This window comes from Chelonia mydas, chromosome 10, assembly GCF_015237465.2.
Source record: "Chelonia mydas isolate rCheMyd1 chromosome 10, rCheMyd1.pri.v2, whole genome shotgun sequence".
NCBI classification, from domain to species: domain Eukaryota; kingdom Metazoa; phylum Chordata; order Testudines; family Cheloniidae; genus Chelonia; species Chelonia mydas.
The window spans coordinates 30,343,598-30,358,200 of NC_051250.2; positions in this window are offsets into that span (position 1 = coordinate 30,343,598).

The window sequence follows — 14,603 nt, forward strand, 5'->3', positions numbered from 1 at the left end:
GCGAGCACGGCGTCAGATCTGCTGTCATTGCTGGTTGCTCCTCAGCTCTCGGGGTCTGAGCAGCCTGAGGCAGGGGCTTTGCCCTATAGCCCCCTGGGGCTTTGTCCTGTGCATGCGCTGCTGTTTGGACAGGGTGTGTGTTCAGCAAAGGGCTACCAGGGACTCAGTGTGATGTGCTCCAATCTGATCTCTGGAAACCTGGCTAGGGCCTTGGAGACACGTTTCAGGAGCCCTTGCCCAGAATCTGTTCTGGGTGTGTGATTCCAATCTGGATGGGAGGAATCCACAGCCATGAGACAGATGGTCACTGCGGCCTCCCCCTCTCTCCTGTAAGGGGCTTGAAGGGATTGCAAGGCCCCTGACCATCAATGTGTTTTCCCCCTGGACTTCCAGCAGAGCAGCTCAGAGAATCCTTCTTCCTCCCCCTCCCTCCCCAGCAAAACAGTGAGATTAGGGCAATCTGGGATTGAGGTTTCTTGTGTAGTGTGTGCATGAGCGCAGCAGGGAGAGGGAGGGTGCATGCACTCAGCAAGGGGGGGGGGATGTGCCTGCAGTGTGTGCATGTGTAACCCACACACCTCCTGGGTGTGGTGCTCTGTCCCCTCTAGTGGCACTGAGACCACCTAGAGCAGGGGTGGCCAACCTGAGCCTGAGAAGGAGCCAGAATTTACCAATGTACATTGCCAAAGAGCCACAATAATACGTCACCAGCAGCGCCCCCCCCAGCGCCTCCTGCCCACGGGCAGCCCTGCCAATCAGCACCTCCCCCTCCCTCCCCGATCAGCTGCTTCTTGGTGTGCAGGAGGCTCTGGGGAGGAGGGGGAGGAGCACGGGCACTGCAGGCTCAGGAGAGGGGCCGGGAAAGGGTGGAGTGGGGGGCAGGGCCTGTGGCAGAGCCAGGGGTTGAGCAATGAGCACCCCCTGGCACATTGGAAAGTTGGCGCCTGTAGCTCCAGCCCTGGAGTCGGTGCCTGTACAAGGAGCCGCAGGCTGGCCACCCCGACTTAGAGATTAGCTCATGCAGTAGCGGCTCAGGCCTTTAGTTTCAGAGGTCCCAGGTTTGATCTCATCTGAGGACGACCCGGGTCTGTCGGTGTCACACATGCACTCAGCGAGGGGGGAGGGTCTGCAGTGTGTGCATGCTCTCAGCCGGGGGGAGTGGGTCTGGGCTGTGTGCTGTGTGTGACCATAGGATGGACTAGCTGATGTGTGTATCGCCCCCTATCTTACTGCCCGGGTTATGCAGGTGTCACTGAGATCTGCCCCTGACGGCAGCCCTGCTCCTCTCCTGTCATCACTGCTGCCACCCCAAGAACAAATACAGCTCCGGGAAGAGTCCGTTACATCCTCCCAGCTCCCACTGCGATGGCACCAGTGGCACCCTCACCCTGGGGGCACCTGGGCTGCTGTCCCCCTCCCAAGCTCTCCTCCATTCCAGTTACACGCCCTGGCCACAGCTGGTACAAGCTCCACCTCCAGCCTAGTCCTCAGCCCAGCTGCTCAGGCCTCCGTTCCAGCCCTGCGACCCTGCAAGCAGAGCACGCTCAGTGGGCTCTGTGGGACTGATGGAGCAAGGGCCAGGCCCTGAAGCAATGCCAGGGGCCAGCAGGGCTTCCAGCCAAAAGGGTGAGGCGTGGTGCGCTGCCCCACCAACCATCGCTGTGGAGCAGAGCAGCCAGGGCTGGGCAGAGCAGTAGGCTGGAGGTGGGAAATACATGGGAAGAGCAATTAAAGGCCCTTCCAGAAAGTCAGGTTGGACAGCATCGGAGCTGCAGCTGTGGAGGCGGGCTGGTTTAGCGGCTAGTGCACTGGGCTGGGGCTCCAGTGACCTGGGTTGGTTCCCTGCTCTGCCACAGACTGCCTGGGTGACCTTGGGTGAGTACCTTAGGGTCGCCAAGCCTCTGCTTCTGTAGCCACAAAATGAGTGTAAAGTCCCTGACGTAGGGGAGGTGCTCAGATACAGCAGTGGCAGTAGCCTTCCAATGTCATTTGGAATACTGTGTGTGCACCACTGCCCTCTATTGGATAGGATCAGAACTGCTCAGCTGCGTGTCATCGGCCCTCCACTGCTAATGCCAAATGGAGATTCTTCTTTGACTCAGCTGTCAGTGACTGGAGGAGAAGGAGGGTCTGAATGTAGCCTCGGTGCTAGCTGTGAAGTTCTGAGTGGCTGTGGGGGTGCAGCACAGTGACAGCTGTGAAATCTTAGGGGTATCAGAGAGCTGTGGGCAGTGCTGTAGGCCTCACACCTCAGCATTTCCAGCTCCCCTAGTTTCTGACAAGCAGATGTGGGTCCACATGGCAGCCTCAGGCGGTTCCCTGGCCCAGGATCTCGCTGCGCCACAGCAATCCTTGCACAGGATCTGCCAGCTGCTGCACTCCATAAACCACAGGAATAAAGCTGGCTCTGTTTTACTCCTGTCACATGACAAAGGCCTAGGAAAAATGCAACAGCCAGAGCTGGGGAATGCAGCAGGAGAGAGAGGAGGCTCGCAGTTAACAGAGCTCTTACACCTTGCCTTCCAGCAGCAGTGCCGGGCCGTGTCAGGATGGGACAGACACACCGTTCTCTTGCAAGGTGTATGAAATCCAGGTGTTCTCCCCGTACAGCCCCACTGACGCCCAGTCTGGCTAGGGACGAATGGGATTGTTCACGCTCTTTTCATCCGGCCCCCGCTCCCAGCGTGGCCATGGCATGATTTGGCTAAGCCTGGTGTAAGGGCATCCAGTGCTGGTGCAAGGAAGATCATGGGGCTGCTGGTCTTAGGAGAACAGGCCAGCTACTTCAATCAGCCAGGGTGGGAAAAGCTGACAGCGGCTCGCCTGAACTCATAGAGGCATCCAGCCATCCTGTTGGTACTGAAGCAGCAAACGTGCTCAGGAATGACCCCCTAGTTCTTAGCTCAGCAGGTACAGCCATCAGGGGACTGTCAGCCCAGCTCCGTGAGCATGTGCCTCTAGCTAGCAAACTCCACCAGCTCAGCTGAACGGAAACTCATCTGATGTGGGCCTTCCAGCAGACAAAAGGGTGCACCATCCGCCTCGGTGTGCCATGCCTCTGCCACCACCCAGAAACAGAGCCATGGAGAGCCCGTGGGCAGAGACAATGGCTATTAAACCCACAGTGCTGCGCAGACCCTTTCTGTCTGCCTTCCCCCCCTGCAGTGAGGCGGAGCAGGGTTTGGTTCTGGTTGCCACACACACTCTCCCCCCACCCTGGGGATGCTGATGGGCAGGGGGTGGGGTGCATGCCCTAGGGGAAATGTTTCCCTGAATGTCCCTACAGCTTCACACCCTGCAGAGACTGCTTAGCAGATGAGTTCGAGAGGCTACCAATGGAGTGTGTGGGGCAGGGCGGTTTCCTGAGCAGGGGCATGCTAAGGCTAAACACGAAGCAAGCTCTTTAAAGAGCCTCATGTGGAAGGAATCTGAAAAATAAATACAGTGGCTGAAGAAGCCAATAGGTGTGGCGGGGGCTCAGCAGGCCTGGAGGCCCCCAGTCAGCTAGGTACTTAAGCTTAGCTTTAAGGGTGTAAGAGATGCCAGTGGGGCTGCACCTGTGCTTAAAGTCCAGCCCGTTTGAGTGCCCTGCTGAATGGGGCTGTGGTCACAGGGAGCTGTAAGCAGGGGTGGTTTTGTTGCTCAGCACTAAACCTTTGCAGTTGCACATAATTTTCTGTGGCTAAAGGTACATGCTGCCCTTGCTGCCCCACCCCTCTGCTTCCTGCCCCTCTTCCTCACCACCCATCACTCTGTTTCCTCTCAGTAGCCCTCCAGCTCCCTCCCTCCCTGACTTCTCTCCGCTTTTCTCCCTTTGGCTCTGTTTTTCCCTCGTGCTGCTCTTGCCTCAGCTATTTCTGCCTCTGCAGGGTCAGCAGGAGCGCACTGCATGGGGCAGGGCTGCCAAGGGAAACTGAATCACCCCCAGGCAACATGCTTTTGCCAGGGCCCATCTGAGCTTGATGTGGGGGGAGACCGATCACCCTAATGAGGGTTCCTCGGGTTCCGTGTGCATCGAGCTGGCTGTGCTGGGGCCCAGCTACAGACGGGCGCTCACTGGGATGCTGTGAGATTCGTCCGTTTCCCTTCTAAACCGGCTCCAGACTGGCGGGCTGATTTGCCAGTATCTGAAAGGCAAGGAACATGCCAGAGCTGCTGGAAGCATTGGTGGTGATATATAGGGGAAAGAGTGCAGAAGCAGATGGCCCCTGCCTGGTGCTAGGGGGCGTTGTGCTGCAGGGAGGGTGGTAGTGGTGATTTGCTAGGGGGTGCTGTCCCCTGAGTTGGTGTGGAAGCCCAGATTACAGCATAGCGGTGTTGGAAAGCTTTTTGCATGAGAAGTAGGATCAAGGCCCTGCCCATTTGCAGTCATTAGAGCTCCTCTGGTACTTTGTGTGAGTGCTGGGGCGTTAATTGGGGTGTTCTGGCCAAATGCTAACTTGGGTCAGTCCATTCTGCCTAGGAAACTGCCCTGTGGTTTCAACTAGCTGCAGGGCTCCTCTCCTCTTCCTGGCCTAAACTGCTGTGCCAAAGATTGTGTGTGCCACCCCAATGATGGCTGCATTCCACTGGGGCTTAATGTCACTGCTACGTATAGATTGTGTCAGTTAAGTAGCACCTGGAGGCCTTGATCGCGGTCGCAGGGCTCATTACATCGGTTGCTGTACAAACACAGAAGTAGACGCAGTCTCAGAAGCCAAATGACATTCAAAGGGTGGTGGGGCGAGAGAGGCGCGAGCCAGCCAGTTGGATACCTGTTTAATATACACTGGCTATATTGGTTGATCTTGTGGTCAAGGCGCTTGCCTGGGACCTGGGAGTCCTAGGGTCAGTTCCCAACTCTGTCACGGGTTTTGGGGTGAGTCGCTTCATCTCCCCAGCTGTCAAAGGGGCATAATCCTGCTTTCCTCCTGCCCTCTGTCTCTCTTGTCTTCTTCAGCGGGGCATGGATGGTTTGGGTCTACGTCCACGTGCAGCACCTAGCCCAACAGAGCCCTGATCTCGGCTGGGGTCTCTAAGCGCTACTGTAATAAACATCGTAATAGATATAGTGACTCTCCCCAGACATCCCCTCAGCCTGGTCTTCCTGTACTGGTTGATTGCTAGCAGGTGCCCAGGAAAAGCGGGTCTGCAGAGAGGAGGTGATGGAGGGAGGCTGCTTTACTTCAATTTCATTACTTCTGCAACAAAGCCCGTTGCCAACTGATGCCCACATATCTATTCAGGGGACACCATCACAGGGCCTAACAACATCAGCCACACTATCAGAGGCTCGTTCACACTGCACATCCACCAATGTGATATATGCCATCATGTGCCAGCAATGCCCCTCTGCCATGTACATTGGTCAAACTGGACAGTCTCTACGTAAAAGAATAAATGGACACAAATCAGATGTCAAGAATTATAACATTCATAAACCAGTCGGAGACACTTCAATCTCTCTGGTCACGCAATCACAGACATGAGGGTCGCTATCTTAAAGCAAAAAAACTTCAAATCCAGACTCCAGCGAGAAACTGCTGAATTGGAATTCATTTGCAAAATTGGATACTATTAATTTGGGCTTGAATAGAGAACTGGGAGTGGCTAAGTCATTATGCAAGGTAGCCTGTCTCCCCTTGTTTTTTTCCTGCAACCCCCCCCCCCAAGACGTTCTGGTTTAAACTTGGATTATTGCTGTGCACATTGTTAAGATGAGCTGTTGCCAGCAGGAGAATGAGTTTGTGTGTGTGGTTTTTGGAGGGGGGCTGTGTGTGGGGGGGGTGAGAAAACGTGGATTAGTGCTGGAGGTGACCCACCTTGATTATCATGCGCATTATAAAGAGGGGTTTCAAAGGGGGATGGGCTGTTGCCAGCAGGAGCGTGAGTTTGTATGTGTGTGTGGGGGGGGGGGGGGGGGGGGGAGGAAGGGTGAGAAAACCGGATTTGTGCTGGAAATGGCTCTACTTGATGATCAACTTTAGCTAAGCTGTTGCCAGCGGGGGAGTGGGGTGGGAGGAAGTTTGTTTCATGGTCTCTGTGTGTATATAATGTCTTCTGCAGTTTCCACGATATGCTATGCATCCGATGAAGTGAGCTGTAGCTCACGAAAGCTCATGCTCAAATAAACTGGTTAGTCTCTAAGGTGCCACAAGTACTCCTTTCTTTTACGGAATACAGACTAACACGGCTGTTACTCTGAAACCTGTATTCTCCCTGTGCCCCGCACAGCTTGGCTAGCTCCTGATCTGGAAGCCAGTGGTTTAATCCTGCTAGACTATTGAAAAGGCCTGTGTCTCCTATTACTAATCCCCTTCGTTTGCAATTTAAACCGATTTTTACCAAAAAAAATCCCAGGCTTACAAAAAGTAGTATTCGTTTTTTTCCCAATTTTCACCCAACTTTTGTATCATTCAAATATATATAGACAAAAACTTGTTTTTTTAGGAAAATACAATCTATGACATGAGATATATGGATTATGATAATACATGAGCCTGTGTGTGTATGCAAAGCTTCCTGTTGAAGCAAGGCTATGTATTAGTCTAAATTAAGATACACACAATAAACAAACAGGGACGCATGCAAGCTCTGATGAATCTCACTCCCACCATGTACGCATTTCAAGCTGTTCGCAGATAACAGTGTAAAGATCTGACATGCTAAAATGGGAAGAAAATGAAACTCTATCTCTGAATACGTTTCGCAACACACAGGAGTATTCAACAGTTTTAAAAAAACAAAACCAGGAGAAAAGGGAGAAGCTGAGTGTATGCGCTGCAAATGGTAGGGCCCAAATATTAAATGTAAATATTTACAGGCTAATAGTGCTAAGTCTCCCACAGTAAACTGCTTATTCAAATGAACAGTTTTATTGGGGGATTCGAGAGACATTATTTTCTTGAACGCCGAGGCGGCATTGTGTTCTGAGTTCCGTTTCAGTTCTGCAGCAAACCACATTGAATTCCATTCATCAAAGCATTAAGCTACAAATACTTCCCCCCGCCCACATCCTTTCGTCCACCAAAATAAACCCCCATCTTTATCTAGAAAAAGTATGAATAGTTTTTTCCACGGATTTTCACCGATTTTTGTTGTGGTAATAAACACAGATAAATTCCCAGGAAAAACTAAATAAAATAAAAAACGAACACGAAGGGCCCTACCTAGTACTCACGATGAGCTACTGAGGCTCTAGTGCAGGGGTCGGCCACCTTTCCGAAGTGGTGAGCCGGGTCTTCATTTATTCACTTTAATTTAAGGTTTCGCGTGCCAGTAATACATTTTAACGTTTTTAGAAGGTCTCTCTCTATAAGTCTACATCTTCTATAACTAAACTATTGTCGTATATAAAGTAAACAAGTTTTCAAACTGTTTAAGAAGCTTCATTTAAAATTAAATTAAAATGCTGATCTTACGCCGCCGGCCCGCTCAGCCCATTGCCGGTCTGGGGTTCTGTTCACCTAGGCCGGCAGCAGTCTGAGCGGGGCCTGCGGCCGGGACCCCAGACCGGCAGTGGGCTGAGCGGCTCAGCCCATTGCCACTCAGCCCGGTACCAGTCTGGGATCCCTGCCCTGCCCGTATAGAGTGGGTACCTACCTTCTCCCTGGTTCTAGCCCACTCTCTTCCTCTCTCTTTCTGCATTGAGCTGAGGGTGGGAGTGCACTGAGCATAGGGCTGGGGGTGAAGGAGCAGGCTGGGGGTTGGGGTGTAGGGCCTGGCCAAGAGCTAGAATGAGGGAGGGGGCTCAGGGTTGGGGCAGGAGGTTGGGGTGTGGCGCACTTACCTGGGCAGCTCCCATTTGGTGCAAGGGGTGCAGGTGGGAATGTGTGTGTGTGTGTGTGCAGGAGCTCCCGTTTGGTGCTCAAGGTGGGGGTGGGAATGTGGGGGGTGTAAGAGTCAGGGCATGGGGTGTGAGGGTGCTGGGTATGTGTGGGGGGTGCAGGAGTCAGGGTAGAGGGCTGGGAGCATGTGAGGGGGGTGCAGGGGTCAGGGCAGAGGGCTGGGAGTGTGTGGGGGCTGCAGGGGTCAGGGCAGGGGACTGGGAGTGTGTGGGGGGGTGTAGGGGTCAGGGAAGAGGGCTGGGGGTGTGGGCTAGGGTTGTGGCAGTGCTCCCAGCCCCCTGTCCAGAGCGGCTCACGACGGGGCTGGAGGGGATATGCCCTGATTCCACCCCCCTTCCCCAAGGCCCGTCCCCCCCCTCTTCTCTGCCTCCTCCCTGGAGCAGCAAGCACGCTGCTGCTCCGCTTCTCCCCCTCCCTCGCAAGGGCCATCAGCTGATGGGCGGCAGGGAGGGAGAGGAGGAGGGTCAGGAACCCCGCATGCGTGGGACGGGGGAGCTCACCTGCCCTGCAGCAGCAGCTGGCAGGATCAAGCTTCTTCACCCTGCCCCTGCAAGGTGGGGCGGAGAAGAGCGGGCCGGGGCCAGCAGGATTTTTAATGGCACGCTGCTGCCTGCTGGGGTCCGGGCCCCCGCCCCGCTCAGCCCGTTGCTGGCCTGGGTTTGGCAGCGGGCTGAGCGGGGCCAGTGCCTGGGACCCGGCAGGCAGCCGCGTACCATTAAAAATCGGCTCATGTGCCATCTTTGGCACGTGTGCCATAGGTTGCCGACCCCTGCTCTGGTGTACTGCTGTCGGTTTGGTGGGCTGTATGTTGCACCTAAGCAGACTAGCAATTGCTTTGGGCCCCAAGCAGCTGGAGGAGCCCCTGTTCGCTTTTTATTATAAGAACTTGCTTGTTTTAGTGTTGGGGCAGGGGGGTTACTCAGGGCTCCCAGTGGGCTGGCACCAGCCCAGCCTCTGGCCTTTCTATGCTATTCCCCCGGAGGGGGCAGGAAGGGAAGAAAGAGCCCATCTCCTCTCTCTAGAATTACTCTGCTGAGAATTACTCTGCTGTCTCTTTCTGCCTCTCAGCACCTCTGCTGAGCAATGGCTCCCCTGAGGACAAAATCAGTTAATCGCTTGGGCTTTTATGGCCTCCCCTTTAACGGGGGCTCTCAGCACATCTGGGAGGAGAGGAGACTATGCAGAATGAACATTGGCTCAGAGGGCAGGCAGGGCTGCTGGGAGACAGCACCAGGCCCTGAGCACCTCCTGTTGGTAGTGCTAGGCCCTGCAGTAGCTGTGTTCGCCCCCTAGATCCAGCATGCCGACACCAGTCCAGCCAGCAGACCCTGCAGTCGCTGTGACTCCCTGCTTTGCTAGTGCTCCTTCCCCATTCCCTCTCTGGATGGGAGCGGCAGGCCCTCGAGCATTCAATTTCCACTCTTGGCTTCTCCATCTCTCTCTTGATGAGGTGAGCTAATTACAGAGGACAGCCCAAGGTCCTTGCTCCCAGCAGGAGATTGCAGGATGGTGCAGAGCAGGGGAGCCAGCGCAGCGGGGCCCTCACTTATCTGCTGCTTAGGAGACGGGCTTGGTGTCAGACTGAGCTGGCCCTCCAGGTCTGCAGCGAGGCATGGAAACTGCAAGCTCAGGGCTCCCTCCGGGGGTCAGCCAATATTGTCCACGTGCTCGATCCTGGACTCCTGGCAGCTGAGGTGTCCCAACCGCCTGCCCTCCTTGTGCTGTGGAGCCCCATAGACTAGAATGGGGAGGGGAAACTCTCCAGCCTTCAAGAAGCAGAGCAGCCCCCCACCCCTTCCCCTAAGGGTCTCTCTCTAACCCCGCTGTCTCCCCAGAGCTGGGCACATCTGCCCTTTACTCCCAACAGCAGCAGGCTGGGCTGCAAACCTCTTCCTGTGTGAGCTGGGGTGAGGGAGAGTCTGAGCCCCCTTCCCCCGGACAGGGAGCAATGTGTATCCACTCATTGCTCCAGCTAAAGACTGCGAGGAAGCCCAGCGAGCAGAGGCTCCTTGGCGTCCCCTGTGGTGCCCTAGAGTCACAGCCCCAGCCTTGCAGCACATGGGCTCAGCTCACCGCGAGGCCAGGGAAGCCCCTTCCACAGGTGGGCATCGGCCTGGCTTAGCACTTTGCTCTGCCTAAATGTGATTTCAGTTCCTCAGCCCGGCCTTATGCTCTCCTGGCCGGAAGGGCTGTGGGAACAGCTTATTCCTCCTGTGTCTTGTGCTGCTCCTAATGCCCCATTCCCTAGCTAGGGCAGCAGCAGGCTCCAAAGGAGGTCCCACGTGGCCCTTCTTAGCATGGACCTGGCCTCACATGGCCTAGGACCAGCTATCCAGGAGGGGAAGTGGGGACAGGGGCCTGGGGCTCTCTGGATGAGGAAGGACTGTCAATCTGGGAGTGCTGAGCTATTGGCTAGCAGAGCCATGTGTGGGGGACCTGGTTCTCCTCTCACCCCGGTGTCAGCCAGTTCACTGCAGTGGGGGTACTGGCTGGTGGTATGTGGGAGGGGAGGGTGAGTCCAGGGGCTGTGCCGTGCCCTGGGATCCTTCAGTGATTAATGCAGCATAAACGTGCCCCTTGGCGTTGCCCAGCCTGTGTCTCTCTGGCTGGTCCTCCCTTTCCACAGGACACTGAGCAGTGCCAGGGGAGTGGGTACACTGCGTATGCCTAGCGCTCCCCGGCCCCCCACTGCTCACAGCTACTCTGGGCCCCCAAAGGGCCTCACGCCCCCAGCCTGGCAGATGGCAGTGAGTTAGGGATCTGGGCAGTGTGGCTAAGACTGAACATGATCCTGCTTTGGAACTGGTCCTGGACTGGAGCCCCTATAATCCAGCCTGGCTCTCTGTACCCATCTAATGGCTGGGCCACGAGAAGGTAATGAGTCTTTTTTAGGGGACTTGGGGCCTGATCCCTTCCAGTCATAGAAGTGTAAGAGCGGCAGGGCCAATGAAGGCAATGGGAGTCTTTTCATTAACTCCCATGGGCTTTCGGCTCAGTCCTGTAGAGGCTCATGCTTTGAGGTGAGGGGTCTTGGGGGCAAGCCCTGTTGATACCCCACCCCGGGGGTCATTACCGGCCAGAATCATACTGCCTGATACCTGGCCAGCTCAGCACCAGTCCAATATACTCGTTGAATCCGTCCTCTGGCCCCGCCCCCACATAGCATCTCTGTGAAGTGGTCTGGTATGCCCAGGTCTGTGGGCTAAGGCAGCTCAGGTTAGGGCTTTGACCCATCTACAGGGGGCTGGGGAAGGCCTAGCCTTTGAGTGACATGGCCAGCTTTGCTCAGTACTGGTGCTGGGAGGCTCAAGGGCAGCAGAAGGTGGAGGCAGCCCAGCTCCATGCTGTCTGCCATCGCTAGTGAGCCCCTTTGATGGGGAGGCTGTGGATGAAGGAGTTTCCAGTTCATCCAAGTGAGAGCAGGGCATGTGGAACAATCAGCTGCCAGCCAATGCGGGGGAAGTCCTGCCCGTTGCAGATAAGTTGCAGGAGGCTTTAATTAACCAGGTTGAATTAGTTCTGTCTCTCCCAGGGATCTGTGTTAGCAATCAGCGTGGGGCAGGCGGCGCTCGAAGCGGAGCGGGATTGCTACTGTAACCAGCCTTTGCCCTTCGCGTGCACCAAGGGGTCAAAAGCACCTGCCAGACCTGGCTAGCTTCAGCCTCTCAGCTCCTCAGGAAAGTGTCCTCATCCCCTGGGGAGGCAGACAGAGGGGGGGGCTCACGGCATCAGTGACTAGCCCAAGGTGTGCAGCGTACAAGGCCAGTGTCTGAGGCAGGAAACCACCCCTTCCTGACACACACACTCGTGTGTGTGTGCGTTAGAGTGAGGGCTGGGGTCAGAACTGCTGGGATCTATCTGAGTTGGGTGAGCCCCTTCCCTGTGCCTCAGTTTCCTTTGTAAAATGCAACATTGCATCCTCCGGGGGGGGGGGCTCTGATGGTTAGAAAAGCAGCTGAATGGTGCTCGCTACTGTAAGTGTGCAGCACTCCTCCAGAGGGCGACCTCGAGCTACCCTGCTGTATTGCTGGGTTCCCTGGGTCATTCCAAGCATTAACCCCCAGTGCAGGACATTGGCTGGCAGATTTAGAGGCTGAGTGTAATGCAGCTGCAGCTTCATGTGGGAGCAGGGTTGGGGGTTGTGATTAAAGCAAAGGGACCATGCTCCCTTCAGGTTACCTGTGGGGAGTGGGGGGGAGTTCTCGTTCCTTGAGCCTGCCTGTCCGGGCTCCCTGTGCACTCAGAGCCCCAGCTGCTCCGCTCACTGACCAAACCCAGCTCCTCCACTTGCCAGCCCTAGTGCAGAGCCCTCTAGCCGTGCCCTGCCCTGTGCATCACCAGGGCCCTGCGCAGCTCACCCCAGAGCCAGGCCTCAGGATGGTGCAAGAAGCAGAAAGAACCCCGCTGCCTCTCCGGTCCCAGGCCCAGCTCGCAGGGTGGGGAGTTTGACCTAGAAACTGAGGACGTGTGAGGCTTGAATAGACGGGGGCAGCGGCAAAAATGGCCCTTCACAAACTGTCATTGCACTTTAAACATGCTGAGCCCCATCTGCCCCCTCCAGAGAAACAGGGAGTGGCTAGAAACTGGAGCAGCCCACTTATCTGAGAGACAGAGAGAGCTGGGGGGAGAAAGGTATATGGGGCTGTGAAGGGGAGAAAGGAGTGGTCCCTGCCACTTGAGCTACAGGAGAGTGCTCTTCAGGGGTCAGTAGGGGAACTGCACCACAGAGCTGAGCAGTTCTGCTTCCAGGCACTCGAGGGCAGTGACAGACCCTCCCAGTCCAGAGGCAGCTGTGGCTGGGTGGGAGGGGAAAGGTCCCCTTGACCCACTGCCTGGTGATGGAGGCTTTATGTGGTATCCAGAGTAACTGTTAGATGATAGTCTTCATAGTTAATTGTGGAAGGTGCTCAGATACCAAGGTGATGGGCACAGCACAGAATAGTAGGGGGGGGGGGGAAGCCTCAGGATAAGGGGTGTGAGCTGTACAGGGAGAAGCCTCTGGCCAAGGAGGTGAGTGCGATGCCAGTGTGGGACTTGTCCTTGGTGCGCAGTGTTCTCTAATGAAGAGCTAAATTCGCCTTCGCTGCCCGAAGGCAGAGTGCAGCAACATGCTAAAAGAAGCGCGATGCTGGATATTAGCAACGCTGGAATCCCCAGGCAGGCTGGCTGCGAGGCTGCACCGTGGAAATGCCCAGATGGGAGGGAGGCAGAGGGAGCCCTGAGATTGCAGAGGAGAGATTTATCCCAGAGAACCCAGGGCCCCATCCCACCCATATCAGAGGGGTCGGAGTGATGAGGACAACAATGTCTCCCAGGGATGAGTCTGCACGGCCCATCGGGCCCCCCTAGCAGGGCAGAGGAAGGGACGGAGGACAAGGCAGCCCCGGCCAGCAAGCAGACCGGCTCCGCAGCTCACTATTGCCGCTGTAGCTGAATTGCATCAGAGCTAGCAAGGCCTGAAAGCGCAAGTGCAAATGCATGTCCTCAGGCCCAGCCCAGTGGCAGGACCTCCTCTGGCAGCTTTGTCCCGCAGCCACAGCTGGGATCAGCCAGGAGGAGCCCAGCACCAAAGGAACTCGCAGCCTGGCTTTCCTTCCACTGCCCCAAGGGAAGCCCCTCCACCCGGGTCGAGCTCTAGCAGGCATGTGCCCTGGGCTGCCCCCTCTCTTACAGGGCTGGAGCAGAGCTGGCATCTTGCCTCCAGTTGCGCGCCCTATGGAACGCGCGGGTACAGCTGGGAAGTGGATGAATATTCACAGCACCAGGCTCTGAGGATTCCACAGTTTATTAACCTGCCTCCTTGCTGCCAGCATCCCCTATCTCCGCCATGCAGCTCCATGGCAGTTATTGAGGGGTGAAGTTATTGAGGGGTCTCAGGGCGGAGGATCACACTGGGGAAGGAAGCTCCAAAGAGCCAGGAGCTCAAACTCATGCAGTCATCACAACGAAACTACATCTCAAATACCTGTCCACCCCCTCTACCATGGACGTGGCTCACTCACCCAACAGCTAGTCATGTACCCTGCACCTCCTATGCCCACAGCTGTGCACATCTGCAGGCCAGGCCAGAGCTTACAGTTCACTTGAGACACCAGCAGGGGGAGAATTTTGGTCGGGCCCGGGGACATTTGGAGAGACAGATAATGGCTTAGTGCAGTGGTACCACCCTGGATGCAGGGGGCCAGGGGGTGCTGTGCCCGGGTATCACCCTGGATGCAGGGGGCTGGGGGCGCTGTGCCTGGGTACCACTCTGGTTATGGGGGTGCAGGGGGTGCTGTGTCCAGGTACCATCCTGGTTATAGGAGGCAGGGTGCCCTGTGCCCGGGTACTGCCCTGGATGCAGGGGGCTGGGGGTGCTGTGCCCAGGCCGGGTACCACCCTGGATGTAGGGGGCAGGGTGCCCTGTGCCCTGGTACTGGCCTGGATGCAGGGAAGGGGGGCGCTGTGCCCAGGCCGGGTACCACCCTGGATGTAGAGGGCAGGGGGTGCTGGGCCCAGGCCAGGTACTACCCTAGAGGCAGGGGGGCAGCGAGCGCTGTGCCCCGGTACCACCCTGGATGCAAGGGGGGGGCACTGTGCCTGGGCCGGGTACCACTCACGGGGCAGGGGGCGCTGTGCCCGGGCCAAGTACTTCCTTGGATGCAGGAGGCGCTGTGCGCGGGTACCACCCTGGATGCAGGGGAGGGGGGCGCTGTGCAGGGGGAGCGGGCGCTGTGTCCAGGCCGGGTGTCACCCGGGATGCAGGGGCAGGGGGCGCTGTGCCCGGGCCGGGTGTCA